Source organism: Polypterus senegalus, chromosome 18 (genome assembly GCF_016835505.1).
Source record: "Polypterus senegalus isolate Bchr_013 chromosome 18, ASM1683550v1, whole genome shotgun sequence".
Lineage (NCBI taxonomy): Eukaryota > Metazoa > Chordata > Cladistia > Polypteriformes > Polypteridae > Polypterus > Polypterus senegalus.
The window spans coordinates 57,100,883-57,128,132 of record NC_053171.1 but is presented as its reverse complement, the minus strand read 5'-3'; the positions used below and the strand labels follow the sequence as shown (position 1 = coordinate 57,128,132).

The following is a 27,250-nucleotide window of genomic DNA, read 5'->3' as shown; positions in this document are numbered from 1 at the left end:
TCTTTCAGTGTAAACTGGCACCATTTCTCACTTTTTTCTTCATCGCAAAGAAAATTTTGAGAAGTGCCATGAAACAGTACAGTACAGTAGCCGCACACATACTCAGTACCTGTGCCCATCATTTAATATCTGAAAATAAAGAATGGTGAAGGTCTCAGAAAGGTTGATCTCTCAGGTCACCAAAACATCTTGACAGTGTTCTTAGAAAAAAAACAGAAAATCAACAGTTTTGGAAATGTCTGCTTTTGGCAGAATGAGAGCCGCAACAAGCTGTGGAATTAAATAACAGGTTTAATTAACAGCAAGAATCAGCTTCTCATTAAGAAACTGATTGGAGTGAAATTGGTTGGAGTTTGAAGCCTCAATTGATCTGGTCATCTGTCAACTTGTTTCATGCCTTATTTCTGGTTTACTGTTATTTAATAAAGAAAATAATCAATTCAGAAGACTGAATTCCTAACGACATGACTATTGAAGGGAAAAGAAGTTAATTAGCAGTGAAACCTGGTCACTGATTAGGAAAAGGGTTAGAATGAAAACCTGCAGCTACGGCAGCCCTCCAGGACTGGAGTTTGACACCTCTGGTATATTTTAAAAATGAGCAACAGTCACACCACAGGGAGACACCACTTTTAACATTACCTAATTATGAAAACGTTATCCTCATCATGACCCTTTGCTTCCAATGTTTTGTGTGTTCTGAATTGCTACTTCTTTTAGTTTGATCACAAAACTTTCACGTGGCACCTCATTAAAAACTTTCTGAAAATCAAGATAAATATATGCACCATTCTTACCGTTTGTTTTTATCGTTTCCTCGTTGAATAGTATATTTATATAACGCTCCAAAGTATATAAAATGACAAGATAAGAAATGTGATGCAGTAGTATTTTTGTGGCTACGTGCACACATGGCCCTATGCAATTTAGTCGTCTCAGATGTTAAAGGAATTGTATAGTAGTAAAGTACGCCTTTTGTGTGTCATGCCACAAGACAGTGCTGTTATTTGTTTAAACTCGTTATACTTTAGAACAGCTTTCGTGCGCGTTTGTGAACAACGTTCTTTTCCCAGCCGTAACTCATGTAAACAGAGAAGAGACAGAAAACGCAGCTGGAAGAGAAAGCTGGGGGGTGGTGGTGGGAGCGAACGTGTGAATTCAATAGCGAAAGAAATGGGGAGGTGGGATTCAGGCTGGAAGAGCCGGCTTCGCTTTTGAATGAGAGAGAGAGAAAGAGAGCGAGCAAGGAAAGATCCTGGAAGAAGAATCACTGTTGTTTAAAAAAGAGAGAGAGAGAAAGAGAAGAAAGGGGAAAAAGAGCAGGCAAGGAAAAGCTGAAGGAAACAAAGGAGGAATTGCATTTCCTGTAAAGTATGCGCCTATGATCTTTTCCACCGGAGACCGTCTAATCTGCAATAAAAAATTAACATAACGAGGTATCGGATTTGGACGTGGAGATCGGAGGAATTCGTCTGACTTAATATATCAACCTTCTCTGGATGTACAATTAATTGCTAGGGAACTTCAATTTGTGAATGAATTCGCGTTTTTCGGGCATCTTTTAACTCAATGAAAAGGAAACAGCCAGGTCGACGGTTCGATTAACAATAAAGTCAGAATTTGGGAGCTGACCCTTTCATCACTACAATTGTATTCCCCCCATTGTCTCCGCCTAACTGTGAACGGTAAGTCTGTGTGGTGCTTATGTATTCGTGCAAACACAATTTATGTTACTTTGTAAATACCCTACTTAATGATAATTTTCTACTAATTGCCTTGTATATTTGCCAATTTTCTTTACAAATTCATTTTTCACCATTACTCTATCTAATAATTGGGATTGTTTATATGGTGATTTCGCATGTATGGGGACGTAATTCACTTTGAATGTTAAAGTAGATATTCGAAACGGTCTCGGCGGCTGACCCCTGCTTTAATAATTCGTGTTCTGAAGAACTGTGAAACGCCGGCATGGATCCGTTTTCTTCTGCTTCATTACTCCAATGTCTCTTTTACTAATGTGATTCACAGCAAAGTGGTTCGTATTATTATTGAGGTACACAACTGCACATCTAATTAATGACATCGGGTAGAAGAACGATCTGTCGCGAACACTGTCGCTTTTCATTTTAAAATGCTGAGAACATACGCCCAAGAATGTTTACTGCAAATGGAAGAGTCTATTGCAGAGTAGGCAAGAGCCTGTGACCATTTCACCCGGTAATTTTAGTATTATTCAAGCACGTTGAAGGCCGTGGTAAAGTTTTCTGCAGCCGTTCTCAGATCAGGCAGTATATTCTTAACAACCATTTATATATCTCTGTCATGTTATCAAGAGCAGTGACTTTTTGTTTCTATTTCGGTATCCAAGATAAACAAAAGGCCTTCCAACCTGGGATTCGCCTGCTTGAAGCAGTGGAGCCTAGTGGTGGGATCAATCCGCCAGGATCCGCACTCGAAAGCCAGGAGTGCAGCTTGGCCTTTTTAGAGAAGAATACTGATGAACTGAAACGCTCACAGCTGTTGGAGTTTGCGGAGATGTTAGATTTAATTTCCCTCTCCTCCCTTTCTGTAGCTAGTTTTTGTCATATGCGCCACAGAATGATTCTCATTGTTAAGGTTAAGCAAAACAATACTAGTGCTTAACTGTTAAAGCCTATTCTAGTTTAATGGCAACAGTGAATGTTGTTCAAATGCCGTAGCCATTTCTTTAATTGTGCACTACTAAAAATATAATAATGAAGCCAATACAGATTTGTTTTCATGCTCTTTCTCATATATATATATTATAGTGAGAGTAATGAGCAATATTTTTAACTCTATGCTTTACCTATGGATCATCTGTTTGTGCTATTTATATTTATAACAAAGTAATGTTATGGATTGGTAAAGAAAGGTGATTTGATTTTTTTTTTTTTACAGAGAGCAGGCAGAATTAACAGCTACCACACAATTGACACTTCTGGGCTAGCAAATTTTATTTAATGCAATTATGTGAGCCAATGTGTGGTTTGCACATCCTGGGGCGTATGGTTGGCTTTCAGAAAAGACTTCACATTTTTCATGGTCACCTTGCACTTTTATTTTAACATAACATGACATTCTCAAACTGGTAAATTTGAGTTGCAGTTGGACTGGTCACAACTGACCTTCTCCATCCTTTGCAGATTTTCATGCTTAAGTAATTGCTTTTAAAATCCACAGCCAACCTATAATCTGTTCTTAAATTGGAAATAAAACATTATTGAAAGTATGAGAAAGGTGCTATATAAATAAAAAATGTATTATCCATCCATCCATTTTCTAACCCGCTGAATCCAAATACAGGGTCATGGGGGTCTGCTGGAGCCAATCCCAGCCAACACAGGGCACAAGGCAGGAACCAATCCTGGGCAGGGTGCCAACCCACCGCAGGACACACACAAACACACCAAGCACACACTAGGGCCAATTTAGAGTCACCAATCCACCTAACCTGCATGTCTTTGGATTGTGGGAGGAAACCGGAGCGCCCGGAGGAAACCCACGCAGACACGGGGAGAACATGCAAACTCCACGCAGGGAGGACCAAAATGTATTATTATTATTATTTTTATTATTAATACAAATTACCTGAAAAGAGAATTTTTATTTTTCTTACTTTTAGGTAAGAATTTCAGTCCACCCCGTTGTTAAAATAAAGAGCTTGAAAGCGTGATTATAGAGTCCATTAAAAAGAAAAAGGAAAAAAAAAAACAAGCTTGACTTCAAGGTTTTGTCAATCTTATTTTAAAAGCAATATTTCTATGGTTCAAAGCTACATCACTATGTAAATTAGTTGGTTCTTGACTTTACAATACAAATTAATTTTTGTATAGCACTCGTCACTGAGCGCAGGCGCAGAGGGGTTGTTAACAATCCTCAAGTTAAAAGTATAGATTATACTCATTACAAAATACAGAACTGGTACACAGATGCAGATTTCTTAAAACGCACAAAAAACAATGTACAAACTGATTAAACATAAATTGAAACCAACAATATTAGCCCATTAATTAACTGATCAATTTTGGTAAGTTAACAATAGTGGAGATTAAAACGGTCTTCAGCCAACTGGCCGTCTACCTGCTCCTGAGTTTTCTACAATGGAGTCTGTGCTGGTCGTCCAATCTATTGAGAGAATCTTTCCATCTGATGATTTTAGTGCTCCTTTATCCGAGATGACTTTTCCATGTACAGCCTGGCAGTAGAGCAGTGGGCACCAAGTGCCACATCCAGTTGCTTGGAAGAGATACAGAAGAGAGGAGGGTTAAAAATAGTCTAAAGATATTATGATCCTCCTATTTCTGCACAAATGACTTAAAAACGCAAGTGCAATATGCACATCTAATCAGCAGCTCTAGTCAAGGTATGCTAGACTAAAGTTTGTAAGTCTTGGATTTAAGTTAGGTGAAGTGACTTGCTGATAGTCGCTCAGGGTTAGTGGAAGGATTTGAACCCACTACCTCGGAGTTTAAAGCTCAATGCTTTAACGACTATACCATAATGTGAACAACAACAACATTTATTTATATAGCACATTTTCATACAAACAGTAGCTCAAAGTGCTTTACATATTAAAGAATAGAAAAATGAAAGACACAATAAGAAAACAAAATAAGTCAACACTAATTAACATAGAATAAGAGTTAGGTCCAATGGCCAGGGGGGACAGAAAAAACAAAAAAACTCCAGAGGGCTGGAGAAAAAATAAAATCTGTAGGGATTCCAGACCATAAAACCGCCCAGTCCCCTCTGGGCATTCTACCTAACATAAATGAAACAGTCCTCTTTGGATTTAGGATTCTCACGGAAGGGCTTGATGATGATGATGGTCACGTAGACTTCTGCCTTTTAATCCATCCATCATTGTTGGAGCATCATGAAGCTTTGAGTAGGTGGAGGTGGCGCAGGCCACCACCACAAAGAAACCGGAAAAAGAAACAGAAAAGAGAGTAGGGGTCAGTACCGATTTTAGAGCCACCATGAATAGTTATTTTGAGGAGATTGAACATATAGAGTATCAGGATTGAGTTAAATTAAGATTAAAATGAAGTTATAAAAAGGCCATGTTAAAGTAATGTGTTTTCAGCAGTGTTTTAAAGTGCTCTACTGTATTAGCCTGGCGAATTCCTATTGGCAGGCTATTCCAGATTTTAGGTGCATAGCAGCAGAAGGCCGCCTCACCACTTCTTTTAAGTTTTGTTCTTGGAATTCTAAGGAGACACTCATTTGAGGATCTGAGGTTACGATTTGGAATATAAGGTGTCAGACATTCCGATATATAAGATGGGGCGAGATTATTTAAGGCTTTATAAACCATAAGCAGAATTTTAAAGTCAATTGTGAATGACACAGGTAACCAGTGTAGTGACATTAAAACTGGAGAAATGTGTTCGGATTTTGAAGTTAGCGGAGAGCTACCTCAGCATGCATCTTCAAAAGTTAAAAACGTCGCATTGAAAAACATAGAAAAGAAGGTTACTAAGACAACATTTTTGGTGTATAAACATTACCCACTGAAGCCTTTATAGTCAAAACCATATCACTGTTCTTCTTTCTGTTTTTTTGTGTTTGTGCATAACCCATACCTTTTTTCTTGCCTTAAAAATGACTTTTGAACAGTTACAAAAATGCACTTTAGAAACTGAGACAGTGAAGAACAGTACAAGAACTGAAACAAGGTCAATGAACCTGTGAAACCAGTGTGATTCTAGTTTAACTATACTACACCTGCCTGTTAACACTTCAAAGGTTGTGGGTCTGCCAAAAGAGACATGTTGTAAACATAAATGCAGTAACTAATTACAAAAAAAAAAACAAAACGCATCTCCCAGCAATGTTTGTTAAAATTGTATGGCAGGGTACTTTAAAATCAGAAGCAATGCCAAACTCATTGTGTATGTTAACTGAAGTGTTACATCGTCAATACAGTGATTATATCATTTTGACTACACTAGTACTCTACACCTCTACTGTCATGGTGGACAGCTACAGCTGCATTGACCCTATCGATTGTCAAGCAGCAGTGGTTTGTTAGTTTTAATCTAGCCTTGGGTCTAATTTGTAGTGAGAAGATTCTGGTTATTTTACTAGCCTGCATTATGACATCTGTTAAGTAAGGATTAACAATGAAAATATTCACTGTTACATTAGAACAATTAGCTTGTTTTGTTTGGCCCCACATGAAAAACTGAAAAGGCTGTCTTCACCCCAATTTATTTAAGACGGAGACTGGAAAACAAAGAAGGTGTATCTGTGAGCATCAGACATTAAGGACTGTGTATAATTTGTTTGACTAATCTCCAGTTATTTTGAATATCCTAAAATAACTTAAGTAGTCTCCTAAATTTATAAGTGCATACAATAACTCTGTTAAATTAAGGAATGTGTTGTATGGTTTGGCAATGGTTCGGACACATTTTAAAATAATAAATGTATAGTATTTTTAACATCAAGTTTGTCTTATATTTGCACTTCTGTCTGTGAATGCTTGATCTAATGACCGGGAGAACAAGCATAGGCCATGGTAACACTGCATGTTTTCTAAATTGTTTGATTTATGTTGTGAAATCAATTTTTTGGAGAACTCTCCTCATACTTGTTGTTCATAGGTGTTGTGGAGCATTTACATTCCAACATTTTACATCCATTTTTACAGTAGAAATGAGCAGATGATCAGAGGTATCATTTCAGAAACAACTTCTTGTGAACTTTTAAAATATAAATCAGCACTTTATATTTGGAAGTAAATTTACATATCCAGCTCTTTTTATCTACTTGAAAAGTCTGCACTGCCAGCTTCGTACTGTGAGTGTTTTGCGTCCTTGATTAGTAAATTAAACAAACCAGGCTTATTTTAAAAAGAAAAATAAAGCAAAATTCAAACCAACTGCAAGCATTTTTGACTTCAGCTTAAGTTCCATTTCTGTCCAAAAAATGTGCCTTTGCTTAATAAGAACACTTCTCATGGCACAAATTACAAATTAGAGATATACTGTTGTTAACATCTGCCTTAATAAAACGATAAGTGTCTGTGTATCTGTGTGTCCATCTGGTTGCTGTGTACCTGTCATTCCAACAGATGGTGCATCACAAACATTTGTAGTAATAGCATGCATTGCATTTGTCTTTCAAATATATGACACATTACAAATATTAACACTGCTTTTATGAATCCTCTATCAAATGGCATATAACAGAGACATAAGTAGTGCCTTCGTCATTTCAACAGATGGCACCTCACAAACATTTGTGGTAATAAAATGCATTTCATTTGTCTTTCTGACAGATGGTGCTTCACAAATACTGCTTTTATGAATCCCATACTAAATAGCATGTACCAGAAACATGCATTGCATTTGTCCAAAACATGGCATGTCTTAGATGGGTAGCCGTTAGTGTAGCATAAAGCAAATGCAGTATTGAAACATTAACAGAAATATACTGCTCATTTTGGGTGGGGATTGAATGCTAAGTTATTTTCATTGTATTAATTTTGAAGCATATTGTTGTTTGATTAAGCTATATTCTCTTGTAATGGTTTTCTTTTTCTCTTCTAAATAAAGGACAAAAAAACTTGACACGTTACTCCACTGTTACTCTTTAAACATATGAACAGTGCATGTGTCAAGTATTTTTTTACATATATCACTTGCCCCAACCAAGGCAATTTATAAACATATAATGTACCAACACTGTTGTTTATTTGTAAGGATGTGAAAGTTTTTCTCATCCCACTCTCCACTGTTCTAGGTACTGTGGTTGCAGTCTGATGTACGACAATGGCTAATTACAACTATTATAGTGCAGTACTAATAGTCTGACTGTGGATCCATGATTAGTGCTGACACCACTCTGAGCTACACCAAGTTCCTTAATTAGACTCTAAGAAGAAAAAGAACATTTGAAAGATTTATACAAAGTAATGGCCTAAATTATTATAAAGCAATATGAATATTCCCGGCAGCAGCTCTAACAAGCATATGCTCCATTAAAGTAACAAATCTTTATTCTTGAATTGAATACTAAGGCAGAAGAGACGTCACTAATGTAGCTAGATCATTACGGAGTTAATAAGCTCTGTTAGGCATGGGAGCCTAAATCATTTATGGTTTTATATGTATAAAGGAGCATTTTAAAATTTACTCTTAAGTTAAATGGAAGTTGGTGTAGTAATTTAAACATTAGAGTTGTATGGTTGTACTTCTTAATTCTACTTTTAATCTTTGCTTCTATGTTTTGAATTAACTGTAAAGTATTGTGGAAGTTATTTGAACATGCTGACAATAAAGCATTGCAGTAGCTAATTATGTTTGAAATGAATGGAGTAGCGTTTCAGGAATCTGCAAATTAAGAAACTGTACATTTTTTTAATGGAGGTGTTTTGTAGTTTATCTGTTTTCTGTACTCTCAACACAACAACAGTGTTATACTCCATATTCATAATTATTGTATACCTGTTTTACTGAACTCTATCCTCCACAAATAATATCCTTAATCAATTTTAAGTTACTGAATCTGTTTATGATAATACTCTTTGGTTTAGAAGTCATTTTCTACTTGTTATCTTTTCTGTATTTTTCCAATGCCATTTTGGTTTTCCTGTGCACTGCCATTTTGGGCAGCAATTACTGCTATGCAGTATTCCTCACAGATGCCCAGTGCTATTGTCATCACTGCGATGAGACAAAAGGTTGGCACTGTGCACTTTCTGGTCTTCCAAGTTTGCCAATAAATCAAAAGATATATCTGCATATTTGATTTTAGGAATTATGTCTAGTATTCAGACCCCCTTTTCTGGCTCCTTGGTTTTGATTTTGGTTTAGTATTTAGGACAGTCCTTTCCGTTCCTTCATTGCCTTGATATTTGACACTTCTCTCCTAGTCGCCTCCATTACTGAAAGTTTGCCTTTCCTTTTGTTTGATTTACAAAACCAATAGAATGTTGAATAAAGTTTCATGTCTTCCTGAATGTAATCACTTCAGATATTAATGCAGAATATGTGCATGGAATTCTCTTGTACTTCAGACAAACTGGCACATGCTTTTGAAGTTAATGGTATTTCTAATGTGTTTGTTATCATTTGCAGAGCTCGGGTTAGAGTTGTAATATCCAAAATTAAATTCCTTCTGAAATCGGCAACCTTTTGGGTTAAGGTTAGTGGTTAGCTGTTTTTTTTTTTTTGTAAATCTTGAATATAATGAATGTTGCACTAATAGGATGGCATGTTTCCACAGTGGTAGCGCTGGGTGTTCCCACCTTGGATTTTGCATGTTCTCCCAGTATCTTAGTGGATTTCCTCCAGGTGACCCAGTTTTACCCAGAGAGGTGAATTAAGTTAAGGGAATTGGTGTTGCTAAATTGACTGGTGTGTGTGTGTGTGTTTTCTCCTTGTCAAGGACTAGCGCCCTTTCTAGGTGTTGTTTCTACCTTGTCCCCTGTGATTGCTGGGACAGAATTCAACTGCCTTGTGACCCTGCACTGGATAAGCGGACTAGGAAGATGGACAGATGTTCTCCTATTACAGATACATTTTACTTTGCTGTCCAAATGTATGGAATATTCATTAAAAAAAAGTATTTCCAAATGTTTTTGCTTATGGCATGCAGAATAATGCAATTTTACCTTCAAAGATGTGTTTTGGTAAAAGGTTTTTCTCCAATATTGTATGTGTTTTTATGACTTTTTTATGCTAATTGTGTTAATAATTTAGGTGTCTTAAATTGTAAAAAAATATAAAATTTAAATTGAGAGTATTTAAATGAGAGAGGCATAGTTTGAGTTTTTATTTTTCCAAAAGATTTTGTTAGTGCCTTTAGCTTCTAATAAGCCATTGCTTTTATTCCCTGATATGGAACACGATAGTCCATGAGTAAATACAGGCCTGCTCTGGGTATTAACCAAAGGGTTCCATTTCTAGTACAATAAAATTATGAAGCTCATAAAGAGCAACTCAGCTACAATGTTATTTTTTACTTTCTCCATGCATCATATTGATTTCATCAGCTTTGAGGTTTCAAAGAAAAATCTAATTTTTATATCCCTAGAATTTGTTTTGAAGATGCGTGCAAATATACATCCATATTGTGTGTCTATGATATAGGTTTATGAATACTGTAAGTCAAGAACTAATAGACTAATTCTTATAAAATTCAGTGAACAACTTTCACTTGTTAGTCTTAACTGTGGATTATGTTTTGGGAGAATTCCCACTTTTCAACTTTGAGATGTTACAGTTCAGAATTTTTAAAACTGATCCCAGCAGCAGCCAAGTGAATGCTAAAAAGTTCACAGGGATTTAGGATATGAAGAAAGACATTTTGTCAGTTCTGAGCTTAATCCAAGCTTGTGCTTTGAGCTTTTAACATTGAAAAATTGACAAATGCTATAGTGGTGGAATCTTGCATTTATTTTGGTAAACTACTATCCTATACTGTATTAATGTTGTAAATTTTGAGAAGGTCACATATTGGCTACATCTGATTTTTTTTTTAATAGGAAAGTTGCTAAGGTGTGACTTGTTTAGTTAGGAATATTCAGACTGAACTGTACCTAGAAAACATCTCTGTTCATCTGCTCTGGGTAGCTAAACTGACTTGTTTATTACTGCTGGTTTAATGATTCCTTTGTTATTAGTCCACTAAACCCAGGATACTCCCATCTTAACCATTTAAGTTCAAAAAGTCCAATATGACCTTGAAATGTTTGTTTAGTAACACACATAATGACACATAAAACTGTCATCTCACATAAAGTAGTAGAGACAATAAAAGTGAAGAAGGGCAGTAATAGTAGAGTGCAGAGTTAATTGTATTTACTTAATGATTATTTTTTGTGATGTGTATGAATCACAAAGAAGTTGCAAAGACCTACTGTGTGTTCTAAAATACTTGCTTGACAGAAAGCAAAATCAGGCTGAATTGTCACACTTCATTTTCACATCTCGTGCTCCCCACCCCAAACTTTTCTGCTGATTTAAAACTAGCAGATTGGGCTGCCTTTTTCACTGGGGGCAAATACCATCTATGAGCAATCTATGATACTGTGCGGGGCAGTATCTGATGCCAGGTGTGTGTCATTTTTTTTTTTTTTCCTTAGTTTAAGTGTCATGTGGTGGGTGTGGCAACATGCTGTATCAGCACATTCTCCTAACCTACCTACCTAAGTGTAGAGTTACTACCCTGTTTTAAAATGTCTTCCTTTACCAGTAAGTTTTGTAAAAGTTTGCAAAGAATGCAAAGTTCTGCTAAATAATCAAGCCCTACAATCATTTTCATCGCCTGTGTCCCTGGTTCAGTCATATGAATTTATGTGTGCTATAAGTGAAGACTCTGGTATTTTTTTCCAGCTTTGTTAACATATATACCAACTTAATAAAATTCTTTGCAATTTTGCAAGGCCTCTGTCCATAAAATTTCCATATAAGCTTTCTTGGGATTTTTGATCGTGTGTGACTCAGCCCTTCTGCCTGTGTGAAAGCATACTTCATTTGTCGCCTTACTGTAAGCCATTGTGACATTACATGCTATAAAACAAGGAGTAGACACTGAATAAGGTTTGGGGCATATCTGTGACTTCAGATAATGAAAATAAAAAAAAAAAGATCTTTTTACACAGATAAAATAGACGTCTGTTCAGATGGGAGTCTGACAGTGAACTGACTCAAAGATAGCCAAGCGACTGGCTATATAGTTTCCAGACAGGAAGGGGCGGATCCGGGAGGGTGATGGCAGAGGTGGAAAAGCAATTAAGCTTCCATTCTTCAGAGTGAGAAAGAGAAAAGGCATTAAAACATGGCGCCAACCGAGTTAACTACCATCACCAGAGCCCTTCCCCAAGCTCATGCACATGACAGTACCTTTTAGTTGTAGAGTATGTCAGACTTGTAGACTGCATTTGCTGATGTCATTGCTGGACCATGTCATTTTACACTACTGAAAATAGCTACACAAATCACATTTAGCAACTACCTGCTGACCTATCTACACAGTCATGCTCACCCCTTTTTGTGACAGTCAATTGTCTGCTGAATGACAGAATTGATGCTATATGAAGGATTAACAAGTACAGTAAGTTCAGCCTTAATCTCTGTCCTTTTCCATTCTGTCATGGTACGTAAAACATGAGACATAAGACAGACAAGCCTCTCTTCTGTTTGTCCGGTCCAAAACACCTATGTTCCTTTATTTCTTGCATTATATGAATTCTATTTCCTGATCAGTGTTCTCTGGCTGTTGACTGTCATGCACACAGAGCCAGCCCCTACACTAATTATGTTGAAGTAAGTAGAATTTTGTAGTGGTTGGTTGCACTTCTGGACTGGCTTCAGGGAGCATACCGCCAGTTGCTTCTGATTCGCTAAGATTATGTAAAAAGACCATAGCTAAAAACTGATGCAAAAGTTGTGCAATGTGACATTACCTTTAGTAAGTAAAGGTTTTCCCTTCATACGCCTGTGCTTCTGCATACAAGCCCACATATGTTCTTTGCAATTTTTGTTAAACACTTTAATACAGAGTTGAACTTGTAGCACACTTGACTGACTGCCTGGGTAAAAGAAAAGTTTATTACGTTGTAGGCTTTGTGGTGTGATAAACCAGCAAAGGGTAGAAAAAAAACAATAATTTATTTGTCATGTGAAGGTTATTGTTTTCTGACAAAATAGTTGACCTATTTTCTATTTCCTTTTTCTGATCTATGTTACATAATGTATCTTTCAATCAAACGTACGATATTGGCAGAGTTAACGTTATTTTGCACTGTTATACAAGTGTGTAGCACAAACCTGTTTGTTTTGATCACACTAATCTTGGAAACATTAATAAGATGGAAGGAAGCACAGCTAATGGAGTAAAGAAAGTATGTCAGGAAAACATCCCTTCCTAGTACTGTATAAGAAATAGGAAGCAGCACAGAGGTGCAAAAGTTTGCACTGTGGCTTCATAGCTGCAGAGATGTCGGTTTGATTCCTGGCCATATGTATGTCTGTTTGGAGTGTTGCCACATTTTTTTTTCCTTTATCTGAGAGTGTTATCTCTACTTAATGTGGTTTCCTCCCATACATATGCAAATTTGGTTTCCTTGGCCACTGTACATTTTCTTGATGTGAGTGAGTGAGTAAGAGTGGCTCAGCCCACTGATTTGATTCGTTTTATCATCTAGGTTTGGTCCTGTACCTGATAATCTCAGATGGGGCTGCAGGTCCTTGTGACACACTGACCCTATAAAATACTTAGAGGGTTTAGCAAGTGGATGGTGTAATTGATGCATATTTCTAAACAAAAGTCAGTTTTGTGTTGTAGCAGATTAATTTGTCAAGGAGATTATATCATTGACCACTGTATGTGTTGTAATCATTGCTCCATGGATCACTGGATCTAATATTAGGAGGTTTCCTTTTTTTCATGCTCCTATTAATTTTTTCCTGAGCCATTTGAATCAACTTAATTTTCTTATGTCGTCTAATCATCGTCTTCTTCCTTGTCTTCACTTCTTGCGCACCCCCAAGTACTACTAGTTTTGTTCATCTTTTATGCTGCATTCTGTTTATACTGTATATCCAAACATTAAAAATTTGTGTTTTAATCTACCACTGTTGTAATTCTTTTCTAGTGTTCTCCTATCTATTTGTTGCTTCAAACGTATCCTCATTATTTCAAAGCCTCTCAATGTTTACTTTTTAATGTATGTATTATGCTTCCATTAAATCTAAGACTAAAGTCAATGCTTTTGTTGTTTTCTAAAGGAAGTAGAACAATTCCAGTATCTCATGGTTGTCAATACTACTAGTAAACAGGATTATAAGAATTTTTGCAAATTTGTTAAAAACAAAAAAAAAAAACGAAATATCATGTTGACACAATTATTCAGATCCTTTGCTGTGTCTTGATATTTTGGCTATGGTACATCCCATTCTATTGATCTTCATTGAGATGTTAATACACCTTGTTTGGAGTCCACCTGTAGCCATTTCAATTAATTGGATTTGCTTAGGATGGGCACACAGCTATCTGTAGATAGTCCTACAGTTGATAATGTGTACCAGAAGAGAAAAACCAAATCATGAATTCAAAATAAACTGCCTGTAAAGGTTAGAGACATGATTGTGTTGAGGCACAGAACTGGGGATGGTTGCAATGATTCTTCCATCACTGAAGAGCCAAGTGGCCTCATTAAGGTGCAGCAAACACGATTCCTCATAGAACCTGCTGCCCAGCCAAACTGAGCAATCAGAGAAGGGCCTTGGTAAGAGAGGTGACAAAGAACCCAATGTACACCCTGGCTGAGCTCCAGAGAACCTGTTTGGAAATGGGAGAAATTTCCAGAAGTACAGCCACCATTGCAACATTCTACTATTCTCAGCTTTATGGCAGAGTGGCAAGATGATACATGAAAGCTGATTGGAGTTTGCAAAAAGGCACCTAAAGGACCCCCTGACTATGAGAAACAAGATTTTACAAGATTGAACAAAGATTGAACTGCTTAGCAGTTCGAGTTTCACAAACCAGGCACTGCTGACCACCTTTGTAATACCATTCATTATAAGGGTGAAGCAAAGTGGTAGCTGATCAGGGACTGGGAGATTAGTGAGGATTGAGGGAAAGCTGAACAGACTAAAGTACAGAGATGAAAATCTGTTTCGGAGGGTTCTGGACCTAAGGACAATGACCTTAAGTAAAAAGCAAAGACACCACAGCAGTGATTTAAGAAATGTTCTTGAGTGGCCAATCTCTGGAGAGACCTAAAAATAGCTACTCCACCAACAGTCTCCATCCAGCCTGACAGAGTTTGAGAGGATCTGCAGAGAAGAATGGTAAAAAAAAAAAAAATCTTCAGATCCGAGCATGTGAAGTATGTTGCGTTATAGCCAAGAAGACTCCAGACCGTAATCACTGCCAAAGGTGCTACAAGTACTGAGCAAAGGCTCTGAATGATTGTGCCAATAGCATATATTACTTTTTCATTTTTAATAAATTTGAAAAAAAAATTAATTATTGTTTGTTGTTTTCACTTTGTCATTTTGAGGTTATTGAGTGTTGCTTGATGGGGGAAAAACTAAATTTAAATTATTTTAGCATAAGATAACAAAAGGGGTAAAGAGTGAAGGGGTATAGATACTTTCTGAATGCCCTGTATGTGTTTGGCTTAAGAAATGTGCCTTCCCTACTGTTATTAAATAAATATGTGGATATGTCACAGTCAAATATAAAGAGAAGAAATAGGAAAAAATATGCACCATTCCTTGGTCTGTTCTAGAATACGGCATTGTCCAAATCGGAGTATGTGGCTGAGAAGGGTTTTTAGTTAGTTAGGCCTTCAAGTGGAATTAGAATAAACATCTTCTGTCTTTTGGACTTCATGTGAGAATATGAAATTAAAGCCATTGCTAAAATACAGATGCACAAATGTCAGATCATATTTACAGTTTACCTGAAGGACTGCGTGCATGAAGGTTTTATGGTCTGAAAAGACCCAAGTGTGCATTTTTTTGCCTCTCTGTTATGTGTTGCATTTTGAGTAGTTAAAAAACTTGTGCAATAGGTTTGCTTCACTAAGGCAAAATTTAGAAGACAATTTAAACATCGATGGTAAAATTCATTCTCTACAGTGCAGAAACTACTTGGAGTTAAACCTTCCGCAAGTCTGAAAGAGATTTAACATTTGAAAGAGGGTTAATTTTTCATTTAATCATTGATTCAAAAATGTGCAGCAATGGCAGTGCCTCATATTGTAGCTCAGTTCCACTCTCTATTCAACTTAAGGGGCTTATGCAATTTTATGAAAACACAAAAAGGCAGTTGCCCAGTGTTCAATAATGGAATAATTGTTGCCCTGTGTGGAATAATTATTTAATCTTTTTTTTGTTTTTAAATAAAGGATTTTTATTTTAATAGGAAAAATGGCAGTGTGTATTAAGATGTTAAGACTTTAATGTCCAACAGGCAAATGAAAAATTTGTAAACACTTTGTCACAGTCTTGAAGTTGAATCTTGTAATATATCCAAAAGGAAATTCAAAACCTGTTTTTAGGTAGCAACAGAAAAAAAGGCAAATAAGCAAGAATAAGATATAGATTTATTCAAGCATTACTTTTTATTTTTCACATGCTCTTGGGTTTCATTTTTGTTAATGCAATGTTTTCTTTGAAGGCCATTGTACTATTCCTAAAATAAAAATGTATACTTGGCACATATCCTATTGCATTAAATTTGATTCTTTTCTTTGTGTCAGTTTTGGCATTAAACCAAAATTCTCTTTGAGGAATCAAGAAATGCTGGTCCAGGTTTCTCATGTAGCAATACATCATACTTATTCACCTTCAATAAACAATTATGAATACACAGTGTGTTAATGGAGGAGGTGAAATTTGTGTATTTGTATAAAAAACCCATTGTACAGTAGATGGCAAATAGCATAGGGTTCATTACCAGAAAACAATGAAGAAAAGCCGGGATTTTCAGATGCATTCAACTTAAGACCATTTCATAGTTCTTTATAACTTAAGCTGTTTTTACATTGCTTTCCAGTTGTTGCCTAGTCCTGTCCAACCCCACCAGATAATTAGATTTAATTTCAAATAATCTAAAACTTCTCACTTCAGCTTATTTTACATTAGACTGTGCCACTGTTTATTTGCTAGAAATTCAGATATCTCCAGACACTATTTTAAAGAACGTTTATGCTGTCTATTTCATTTCATTGTTAGTGTGCTGGACTATATTTGGTACCTGAAATCTAAACATTTCTTGGATGATGTAGCCTAACAGTAATACTGGGATGGTGGTGAGATTTTTTTTTTGTTTGTTTTTTTTAAAATCGCACTGTTTATGAAAATACATTTTAGCTATGTTGTATTGTATCATTATCACATGCTGGATTTAATACTGGATTTTGTAACAGTTCGTTTATGTTCTTTAAGTAGTTTATTTCTGCATAAATGGTTTTCAGGAAGAAGTGTCTCCTGGGAAGCATAGAGAGCAATCTATGTCATATCAGAGTTCATGGCAATAAAAACCACTCATCTGTATAGTGTCCAGGTAACTTTGCTGCTGTGTATTTTTAATATAAATATTTGGACTGGGCTTATTAAATCTGACCGGTTTCATTAGCACAATGTGCTTACACTAGTTTTACCAAAGCATTTGCAGTATACAAGTGAAAAATTAATTCCTAAACAGTATAAAAGTTTGTTCCGATGCATTTTCGTAGGTTTTGTGTTTAAAGTGCTCTGGTGCCAGCATGGCTAAGCCTTTTTTATTTGTTCATTTATTTAGTTTTCACCTTCACGGTGGGCCTGTGGGTCAGTTCAGAAGGTGTTATTAATCTTGCTGGGGCATATTAATAGAGAGCATTCTCTTTCAACTTCCTTAGCTGGATAAGCATTTTTCCTCTTGTAGTCTGGGTCTGTGTGCTTAAGCCGCCAGCTCAACTGCATCTACCATTCATGTTAGTGATGGTTTTAACTTTTGTCTGCCACCTGGGTTTTGAAGAGAGGAAGATCTCTGGCCAGAGATATTAATTTATCTTACTCCTTTAAATTATATTGGAGGATCATTTTTGCAATACAGAATAAATAATTCTCCATGTATTAGGATCTTTTTCAACTAAAAATTACACAGAAAATCAGAGTACTTCACCAAGGTTTGAATTTAATATTAAATAACAAAAGTGAAAGCATATATGATATTACATTAATATGCTTACACCTTTATCTTTAGAAGTATTTAACCTATCACATATCTTGTACTGTATGTGTTTCAAAACAAAGCCTCTAATTTGTCACTTCTTTAGGTCTTGTTAAAATGTACAGGGTCAGTATGGCGTATTAACAGTTTTTGGTAGTACTGTCATTTGATGGAAGGACAGAATGTACCTTTTGTCAATAATTTAATTATTTGGTTTAGCTTGTTCATCATTCTCATTTTTTGGTTGGCTCATTGCACCAGCTTGTGAATTAGCTTTAGAAAAATTAGCCAGTAAGCTATAGCAGTTAATTGTTGCTTATGTTCTATTACTTGTTACCTAACAAAAGCACATACAATGTTCAGCCCTTCAGTTTTTTAAAAATTTTTATATGCTTTTTTTAATCCCTGGGGGGGAAGTTTCATTTTGTATGATCTTTGGAGGTCAGAGCGCAGGGGTCACTCCTTTTACAGCACGTCTGGAGCAATTTTCAGGTTCATGGCCATGCTTAAGGGCCCAACAGAGTAGAATCCCTTCTGGCAGTAATGGGATTTGAACTGGCAGCTTTCCAGATGCCAGTGCAGATCCTTAGCCTCAGAGCCATCACTTGACCCTGAGGTTTTTTGACGACAAGCTTGGCAGTGTACAATGCTGAATTGATGCAAAAATCTGCTAGTTGTGTCTGTATGTGCATATAGACTGTTGTAGAGCTTTCCAGTGGAACCCGACTTGAGACTTTGTGGCTTGGACTGTATTTTATTGTTTCAGCCAGGAGCAAGCTGTTGAGTATTAAAATGTGGGACTATAAAAGTTGAAAGTCAAATTAATTCACATTTCAGATGTCACAAAGTACATATTTTCCAAATATCCATCCATCCATCCATCCATCCTCTTCCGCTTATCCAAGGTCGGGTCGCAGGGACAGCAGCTTGAGCAGAGATGCCCAGACTTTCCTCTCCCCGGCCACTATTTCTAGCTCTTCCAGGAGAATCCCAAGGCATTCCCAGGCCAGCCGGGAGACATAGTCCCTCCAGCGTGTCCTGGGTCTTCGCCGGGGCCTCCTCCTGGTTGGACATGCCTGGAACACCTCACCATGCCTCCTGGACGTCTCCTGATCAGATGCTCGAGCCACCTCATCTGACTCCTCTCGATGCGGAGGAGCAGTGGCTCTAATCTGAGCCCCTCCTGGATGACTGAGCTTCTCGCCCTATCTTTAAGAGTAAGCCCAGACAACCTGCGGAGGAAACTCATTTCAGCCGCTTGTATTCGCGATCTCATTCTTTCGGTCACTACCCATATCTCATGACCATAGGTAAGGGTAGGAGTATAGATCGACTGGTAAATTTGAGAGCTTTGCCTTATGGCTTAGCTCCTTTTTCACGACGACAGACCAATGCAAAGCCTGCATCACTGCGGACGCTGCACCAATCTGCCTGTCAATCCCACACTCCATTCTTCCCTCACTCGTGAACAAGACCCCGAGATACTTGAACTCTTCCATTTGGGAAAGGATCTCCCCTCCAACCCTGAGAGGACACTCCACCTTTTTCTGGCTGAGGACCATGGTCTCGGATTTGGAGGTGCCGATTCCCGTTCCAGCCGCTTCACACTCGGCTGCGAACCGATTCAGAGAGAACTGAAGATAACGGCCTGGTGAAGCAGGACAACATCATCTGCAAAAAGCAGTGACCCAATCCTGAGTCCCCCAAACCAGACCCCCTCAACACCCTGGCTGCGCCTAGAAATTCTGTCCATAAAAGTTATGAACAGAATCGGTGACAAAGGGCAACCCTGGCGGAGTCCAGCTCTCACTGGAAACTGGTTCAACTCGCTGTCGGCAATGCGGACCAAGCTCTGACACCGGTTGTACAGGGACCGAACAGCCCTTATCAGAGGATCCGGTACCCCATACTCCCGGAGCACCCCCCACAGGATTCCCCGAGGGACACGGTCGAACACCTTTTCCACGTCCACAAAACACATGTAGACTGGTTGGGCAGACTCCCATGCGCCCTCCAGGACTCTGCTAAGGGTGTAGAGCTGGTCCACTGTTCCACAACCAGGACGAAAACCTCACTATTCCTCCTGAATCCGAGGTTCAACTATCTGACGGACCTTCCTCTCCAGAACCCCCGCACAGATTTTTCCAGGGAGGCTGAGGAGTGTAATCCCTCTGTAGCTGGAACACACCCTCCAGTCTCCCTTCTTAAAGAGGGGGACCACCACCCCGGTCTGCCAATCCAGATGCACTGTCCATGCGATGTTGCAGAGACATGTCAACCAAGACAGTCCTACAACATCCAGAGCCTTAAGGAACTCCGGGTGTATCTCATCCACCCCCGGGGCCCTGCCACCAAGGAGTTTTTTGACCACCTCGGTGACCTCAGTCCCAGAGATAGGGGAGCCCACTTCCAAGTCCCCAGGCTCTGCTTCCTCATTGGAAGGCATGTTAGTGGGATTAAGGATGTCTTCGAAGTACCCCCACCGACCCACAACGTCCCGAGTCGAGGTCAGCAGCGCACCATCCCCACCATATACAGTGTTGACACTTCACTGCTTCCCTCTCCTGAGTACACTGTACTGTGGACCAGAATCTCCTCGAAGCTGTCCAAAAGTCATTCTCCATGGCCTCCCCAAACTCCTCTCATGTCTGAGTTTTTGTCTTAGCAACCACCGAAGCCGCATTCCACTTGGCCTGCCGGTACCTATTAGCTGCCTCCAGAGTCCCACAGGACAAAAGGGTCCGGTAGGACTCCTCCTTCAGCACCGACCACCTTACAGCCACAGCTCCAGTCAGCTGCCTCAACAATAGAGGCACGGAACATGGCCCATTCAGACTCCATGTCCCCCACCTCCCTTGGGACGTGGTCGAAGTACTGCCGGAGGTGGGAGTTAAAGCTACTTCTGACAGGGAACTCTGCCAGACGTTCCCAGCAGACCCTCACAACACGTTTTGGCCTACCAGGCCTGTCTGGCATCCTCCCCCACCATCGAAGCCAACTCACCACCAGGTGGTGATCAGTTGACAGCTCCGCCCCTCTCTTCACCTGAGTGTCCAAGACATGTGGCCGCAAGTCCGACAACACGACCACAAATTCGATCATTGAACTGAGGCCTAGGGTGTCCTGGTGCCAAGTGTACATATGAAAACCCCTATGTTTGAACATGGTGTTTATTATGGACAATCCGTGATGAGCACAGAAGTCCAATAACAAAACACCACTCAGGCTCAGATCAGGAGGGCCATTCCTCCCAATCATGCCCTTACAGGTCATGCTGTCATTGTCCATGTGAGCATTGAAGTCTCTCAGCAGTACGAGGGAGTCCCCAGATGGTATGCCCTCTTGCACCCCCTTCAGGGACTCCAAAAAGGGTGGGTACTCCAAACTGTTGTTCGGTGCATACGCACAAACAACAGTTAGGACCTATGCCCCCACCCGAAGGTGGAGGGAGGCTACCCTCTCGTCCACCGGGGTAAACCCCAATGTACAGGCTTCAAGTCGGTAGGCAATAAGTATGCCCACACCTGCTTGTCGTCTCTCATCGGAGGCAACTCCAGAGTGGTAGAAAGTCTAGCCCTTCTCAAGGAGATTGGTTCCAGAGTCCAAGCTGTGAGTCAAGGTGAGCGTGACTATATCTAGCCGGAACCTCTCAACCTCACACACTAGCTCAGGCTCCTTCCCCTTCAGGGAGGTGACATTCTATGTCCTAACATGTCAGCTTCCGTAGCCGAGGATCAGACCGCCAAGGTCCCCGTCTTTGGCCACCACCCAACTCACACAGCACCCAACCTCCTTGGCCCTTTCCATAGGTGGTGAGCCCATGGGACGGGGGATCCACGTTGCCTCTTCCGGCGTCCGGGCGAGGGAAAGCATCGTCGAAATTTTTTATTCATCATAGAAGGTCTGCTGAACCGCTCTTTGTCTCATCCCTCACCTAGGACCAGTTTGCCTTGGGTGGCCCTACCAGGGGCATAAAGCCCCGGACAACAGAGCTCCTAAGATCATTGGGACATGCAAACCACTCCACCACGATAAGGTGGCGGTTCGAGGAGGGGGTTTTCCAAATATCACCTTCTTTTTCTACATTTGTCACAACTTTAAGGTTAATCTTTATGAAGTCAAATGTGTATATCTAAGATGAGTAATTTTTTCCATTATGTTTGCATCACTGTTCAGTCAGTCAGTCAGTCATTTTCCAACCCGCTATATCCTAACACAGGGTCATGGGGGGCCTGCTGGAGCCATTCCCAGCCAACATAGGGCGCAAGGCAAGAACAAATCCTTGAGCAGGGCGTCCGCCCACCACAGGGCACACACACACACACACACACACTAGGGACAATTTAGGATAGCCAGTGCACCTAACCTGCATGTCTTTGGACTGTGGGAGGAAACCGGAGTACCCAGAGGAAATACATGCAGACCACGCAGGGAAGACCCAGGAAGCGAACCCAGGTCTCCTTACTGCAAGGCAGCAGTGCTGCAACTGTGCCACCGTGCCACCCATCATTGTACAGTATAGAGGAAATATTAGCTAGTTAATGACACTACTACCATAAGAGAATGCTGTCCATAACCTGTTTTGAAATCAGATGCTGGTTTCTGCTTTCACTTAAAGTTGTGCTGTTTTTCTGCTCCACCTGTTTCATCCAAAGGATATGGTGCACTATGTGATGTATTTAAGCTTTCTTTATGGGTGAAATGTGTGTGTTTAAGTATGCTTTGTGATTAATGAGCATTACCTCCACAACTGGGCATTTTCAGGGCAATCTCTACCTCCCATGTGATGCTAGATTGGAATGAAAAATGGAAGTGGGAATCAGTGCATTATGGTATTACAGTATTCATCATTATTTTTTGCGTTTTAATCTTATGAATAATAAAGGCTTTTAGAATATTGATACAGTAGAGTATTGCACTGTTTTTGTTGAAATATGCCATTTAAATAGTAAGGACAAGAGTCTATGGTAACTTGGAAACAATGAATTTAATTGGTACGTGCGTAATAGCATTTCTTGAGTACCGTATATACATGCAGATAAGTCAGAACTTGATTTTACCCCATAATTTTCTGGTATTTTATAATGTCGGCCGTCGAATGTGGAAAACTCACGCTATTGGTCCAAGAGATTATGATATACCAACGCACACCTGAGAGAGTAACCATGGAGCACACTGCCTTTTTTTCTATGTATTGTGCCTACGTGACCACACCATTACCCAAACTATTCCAAAGCAATGTTTACACTGATTTGTGTTTTTTGTATCTCACACCCTCATACATCTTTATCATAAGAGCATCCCTTACCTGTGATGGTAACTTCGATCAGAAGAAAATATGAAGGTGGTTTTAAATTAAACGTTGTTGAAGTTGCAAAAGAAATTGGCGCTGCTGCAATAAAATTTGATGCATCTGAGAAACTGATGCAAGATTGGAGGAGACAAGAAGATGTAATAAAAAAAAAAAAATTGGCATTGCCTTTCTGAACAGGCATATAAGTCGGGGTCTGATTTTATGATTGTTTTCTTCAAGATTTGAGATCCAGGTTATACATGAGTATATATGGTTGTACATAAATGGCATACCACTTCACAATGCATTGCTTTAATCTTTGTATAAATGGTAAAATTGCTAATGTTGACACAACTGCAGATCTTCTTGTTTTAGTTGAACATTTCTTTTAATTTTGCCTTTCACTGTATTAACACAAAAGAAGGTACATGCAACTTAGAAACAAGTACTCTGGTACACTGCAAACTTGACAGGAGTGCTTGGAGGCTGAATTCTTCACTTTGAACTGTAGGTCTACTTCTTCCTGTCACGTACAGAAGAATTTGTATTCATGAAACCAAATGGAATTGCTCATCACTTTTGGCTGCAGTGTTCATATTAGTCATTTATAGTCCTGTGGTGCAGGATCGCTACATATGCACAAGAAAAAGGTCCTAATGCTTAAAAAAGAAAAAATGTTAATAACAAAATAAATGTTTGTTACCCCAAATGTTAAATGCACTTACATATGTATTTAAATGATTTAAAGTGTTTTAAATATAATATAATCTCAGTTATTGGTTAAGTCTTACTAAAAATGAGGGCTCATTTCTAGAATAATCACCTAGTGTGACTGATAATGTGCCGTAAGTAAATCTGCAGTGTCTCACTTTAGGGGTGCTGAGGTACTGAAGTTCATTTCCACAGTTAGAAATATTTATGTGAAATGTATTGCATCAAAATTTCATCTAATAATGTGAAAAAATCTAATCCACTTTTGCCTATACAAACTGAATTTCAGCATGTGATTTTGGGAATTTTGCCTTTTATTTTAAATACTTAATAAACCTGGAAGATTCTGTTGTCATATGAATAGTGGTGGCAGTGTGCTTTAATTAGTCCTGTACAATTGATCATGGTTGGGGAAGAGGCTGTTTGGGGTTCTCCTTGGAAGTGCAAAGGGTTGGTGTTTTCTAAGAATGAGTTGGTTGTGGGGTGAAGTGCTGGTACTCATAAATGTAGAATGGGAAAATGGCAGTAGTGTTGTTTGAATTCATCATCAAGATTTATTTGATTACCTGTGTAAAATAAAAATAATGCATAATTTCTTTAGGATTCTTCTTATTTTTTGAGTTGTTAAATGAAAATCAGATTGTTCTAAACAATTTGCAAACTCATTTAGAAATGGAAAGAATTTATTATTAATGGTAATGCTCATTTGAAAAAAAAGTCTATAAAAATACATTTTTTGCTGCAAACCATTATTTAGAAAATTTGATTTCTCTCAGGTTACCAAAACATTCTGCTAAGCATAACACTAATAGTGATTAAGCCTTCGAAAACCATACCCTGTTTTGGATAATAGTATTGCTTTATTAAAAATGTGTTTTCCACTTTTCTCTTTTCGTAATGTTCATGTGAGAAATATGTTTGAATGTAAACAGAAAACTTTTTTTTATTATATGACCATTGTCATGGGCAGCACAGTGGCGCAGTGGTAGCGCTGCTGCCTCGCCGGGTTCACTTTGGTTCGGTTTCCCATGTCTGTGGGTACTCTGGTTTCCTCCCACTGTCCAAAGACATGCAGGTTAGGTGCATTGGCGATTCTAAATTGTCCCTAGTTTGTGCTTGGTCTGTGTGTGCCCTGCAGTGGGCTGCTGCCCTGCCTGGGGTTTGTTTCCTGCCTTGCACCCTGTGTTCACTGGGATTGGCTCCAGCAGAACCCCGTGACCCTGTAGTTAGGATATAGCGGGTTGGATAATGGATGGATGGACCATTGTCATATGTCTTGTTTGGCTCCTTGTAATTCTGGTGCACTTGTTTGGTCCCAGTGTGGTCCTGCTTTTCTTATTTGGGTTGTCAGATTAAACATTTTAAAAAACCCGGAGTTATAATTACTGCCTAAGACACAAAGATGTGTTGAGCAAATGACTCCATTGTAGTGAACAACAGAAGGAGATCGGGACTAAGGCTATGTTCACACTGCAGCTATAAGTGACTCAGTTCCTATTTTTGGGTTATATCAGATTTTTTTTTTTTGACTGTTCAAGATAATCTTGCAAACAATCCAAATCTGATATGAACAACTAATACAATGCTGGCTGCTGCACTGATTAATATTGTTTTTTTATTTTGCAGGACATTAGTAGCTCATAATGCTTATAGCTCATGATAACAAAGAAGAGACACCGGAAACCAAAGACTAAAGCTGCTGCTTTGAGCTCCGCTATTCCTGCCCCTGTAGACTCAAGAGCGGAGGCAGAACTGGTGGGGTCATGCTATAGAATTTAATATGGTATTCGTACATTCACCCTTTATGTTAAGTAGTTTTGAGTCTAAATTTTATATTGTCACTTCATTCAATGAGACTCCATTAAGGAAGATAGGATTTTACCAATAAGTGCAGAGTTAAAAGAAACAAAAAGGAATATTCAGAGAGTAATAACTTGAAAGCAAGTATTTAAATACCATAATTGGATCTTCGGCATCATTGGCTTTGTCTGAGTTTGTTTCCGGTGTTTCCCAACCCCATCCCCCCTGATTGGCCGTGGTCCAGATATTCCTGTACGTGTGTGTACGTTTGAAAATGCATGTGATGCAGTCAGACAGAGAGAGGCGAGTAGCCCATCAGGTAAACGGTGGATGTAGCCGCGGATTATGACAGAAGATGAAAAGAGCGATTGACAGCTTTTTCGTTAAGAATGTTAAGTTAGGGCCTGATCCGTCCGAAAATCATAACCAATGCTCTGACACGGAGCCATCAACCTCCCAAGTTATAGCAAGCCCTGTTCCGGAGACGGCATTAGATAATGAGCCACATACGATCGAGTCCGAGCCCACTGAAATTAAAAGGGGTAAAGTGTATACATTTCGAAAAGAGTGGCTTGACCAGTTTCCCTGGCTAAGATACAGTAAAGCCGATAATATAATGCACTGTATTTACTGTAAAGAGTGTGGGAAGACCATGGCCAGCAGTAGTGCATTTGTGACTGGTTCTAATACATTTAGAATTGAAACGCTGAAAAAGCACAATGCATCTATAAAACACATTACATGCCGTGATAAATGCACTGCTCAAGTGTCCCCTCTCCCTGCTGCCTTTCAGCGGCAGGCAGCAGCAAACAGATTATCAGACGAGGCCGAGATGATAATTAAGTTTAACGTTGCCTACAATATTGCAAAAGAAGAACTTCCCTTCACTAAATTCAAGTCCGAAATAATTCTTAGGAAGAAAAATGGCTTGAACGTAAACCCGACGTACAGCAATGATGTCGCGTGCGCCCAGTTTATAGGAGTCATCGCAGATACATTGAAAAAAAAGACGTCTGTGCAAATTGCGAATAGTGCGTACATGGCATTCCTGATCGACGGAGACACAGATATCGCCACAAAGGAATGCGTCATTGTGTACGGTCGTATCTTGTGGAGAGGAAGACCGGTGAATATACTTATTGGACACATTGAGGTCGAGCATGCTCATGCCCAAGTCTGGAAGATTTTGATGCTAGAGAGTGTGGCCAGCTGGTTTAGTCAAGGCCAAAGATCAAGAAGGCCAAACTACAGGAGTTGGCCATCCGAGGGGCATGTGACTGCAGTGGAGGATAGTCCATAAGACATTGAGCCATGAGATGTTCAGTTTGAAGCCCTTAAAACACTTAATTTAGATTTTCTTTTTAGTTAATTTATCTTGAGATTTTTTAAGTTTAAATTTCAGCCCAGTACAGCACTTTAAGCACCAACACTTTTTCAGTAAGTTACCTTTCTTTTAGAATTGTGCTTGCCTTCAAATAAAGAACTTTATATTGACCAGATTGTTAGTTAATCATTTACAAGTCAATATTGCCTATATGGACAGCGATTTAAAAAAAAAAGCAAATAAATAAATAAATAAAGTGAACTTGTAAAACTGTGGTGTTAAATGTGATGCGGTTGAAAATTTGGGTGCACCTAACTTTTGTGCTGGTGCACCTAAGAAAAAAAGTTAGGCGCACCAGTGCAACCAGTGCAAAAAGTTAGTCTAGAGCCCTGGAATTAGTATATAGCATTGTGGAA

The 27,250-nt window shown here is 38.9% G+C and overlaps 1 protein-coding gene across 1 annotated transcript in view; it reads left to right on the top strand.

The window, feature by feature from the left end:
- Positions 1–884: 884 nt before the first annotated feature.
- vangl2 (VANGL planar cell polarity protein 2) overlaps positions 885–27,250 on the top strand; it is an 85,240-nt gene continuing 58,874 nt past the window's right edge. Inside the window, exon 1 of the mRNA XM_039741479.1 lies at positions 885–1,685. The gene's annotated coding sequence lies outside the window, so the exon portion shown is untranslated. The remainder of the gene's footprint in view (positions 1,686–27,250) is intronic.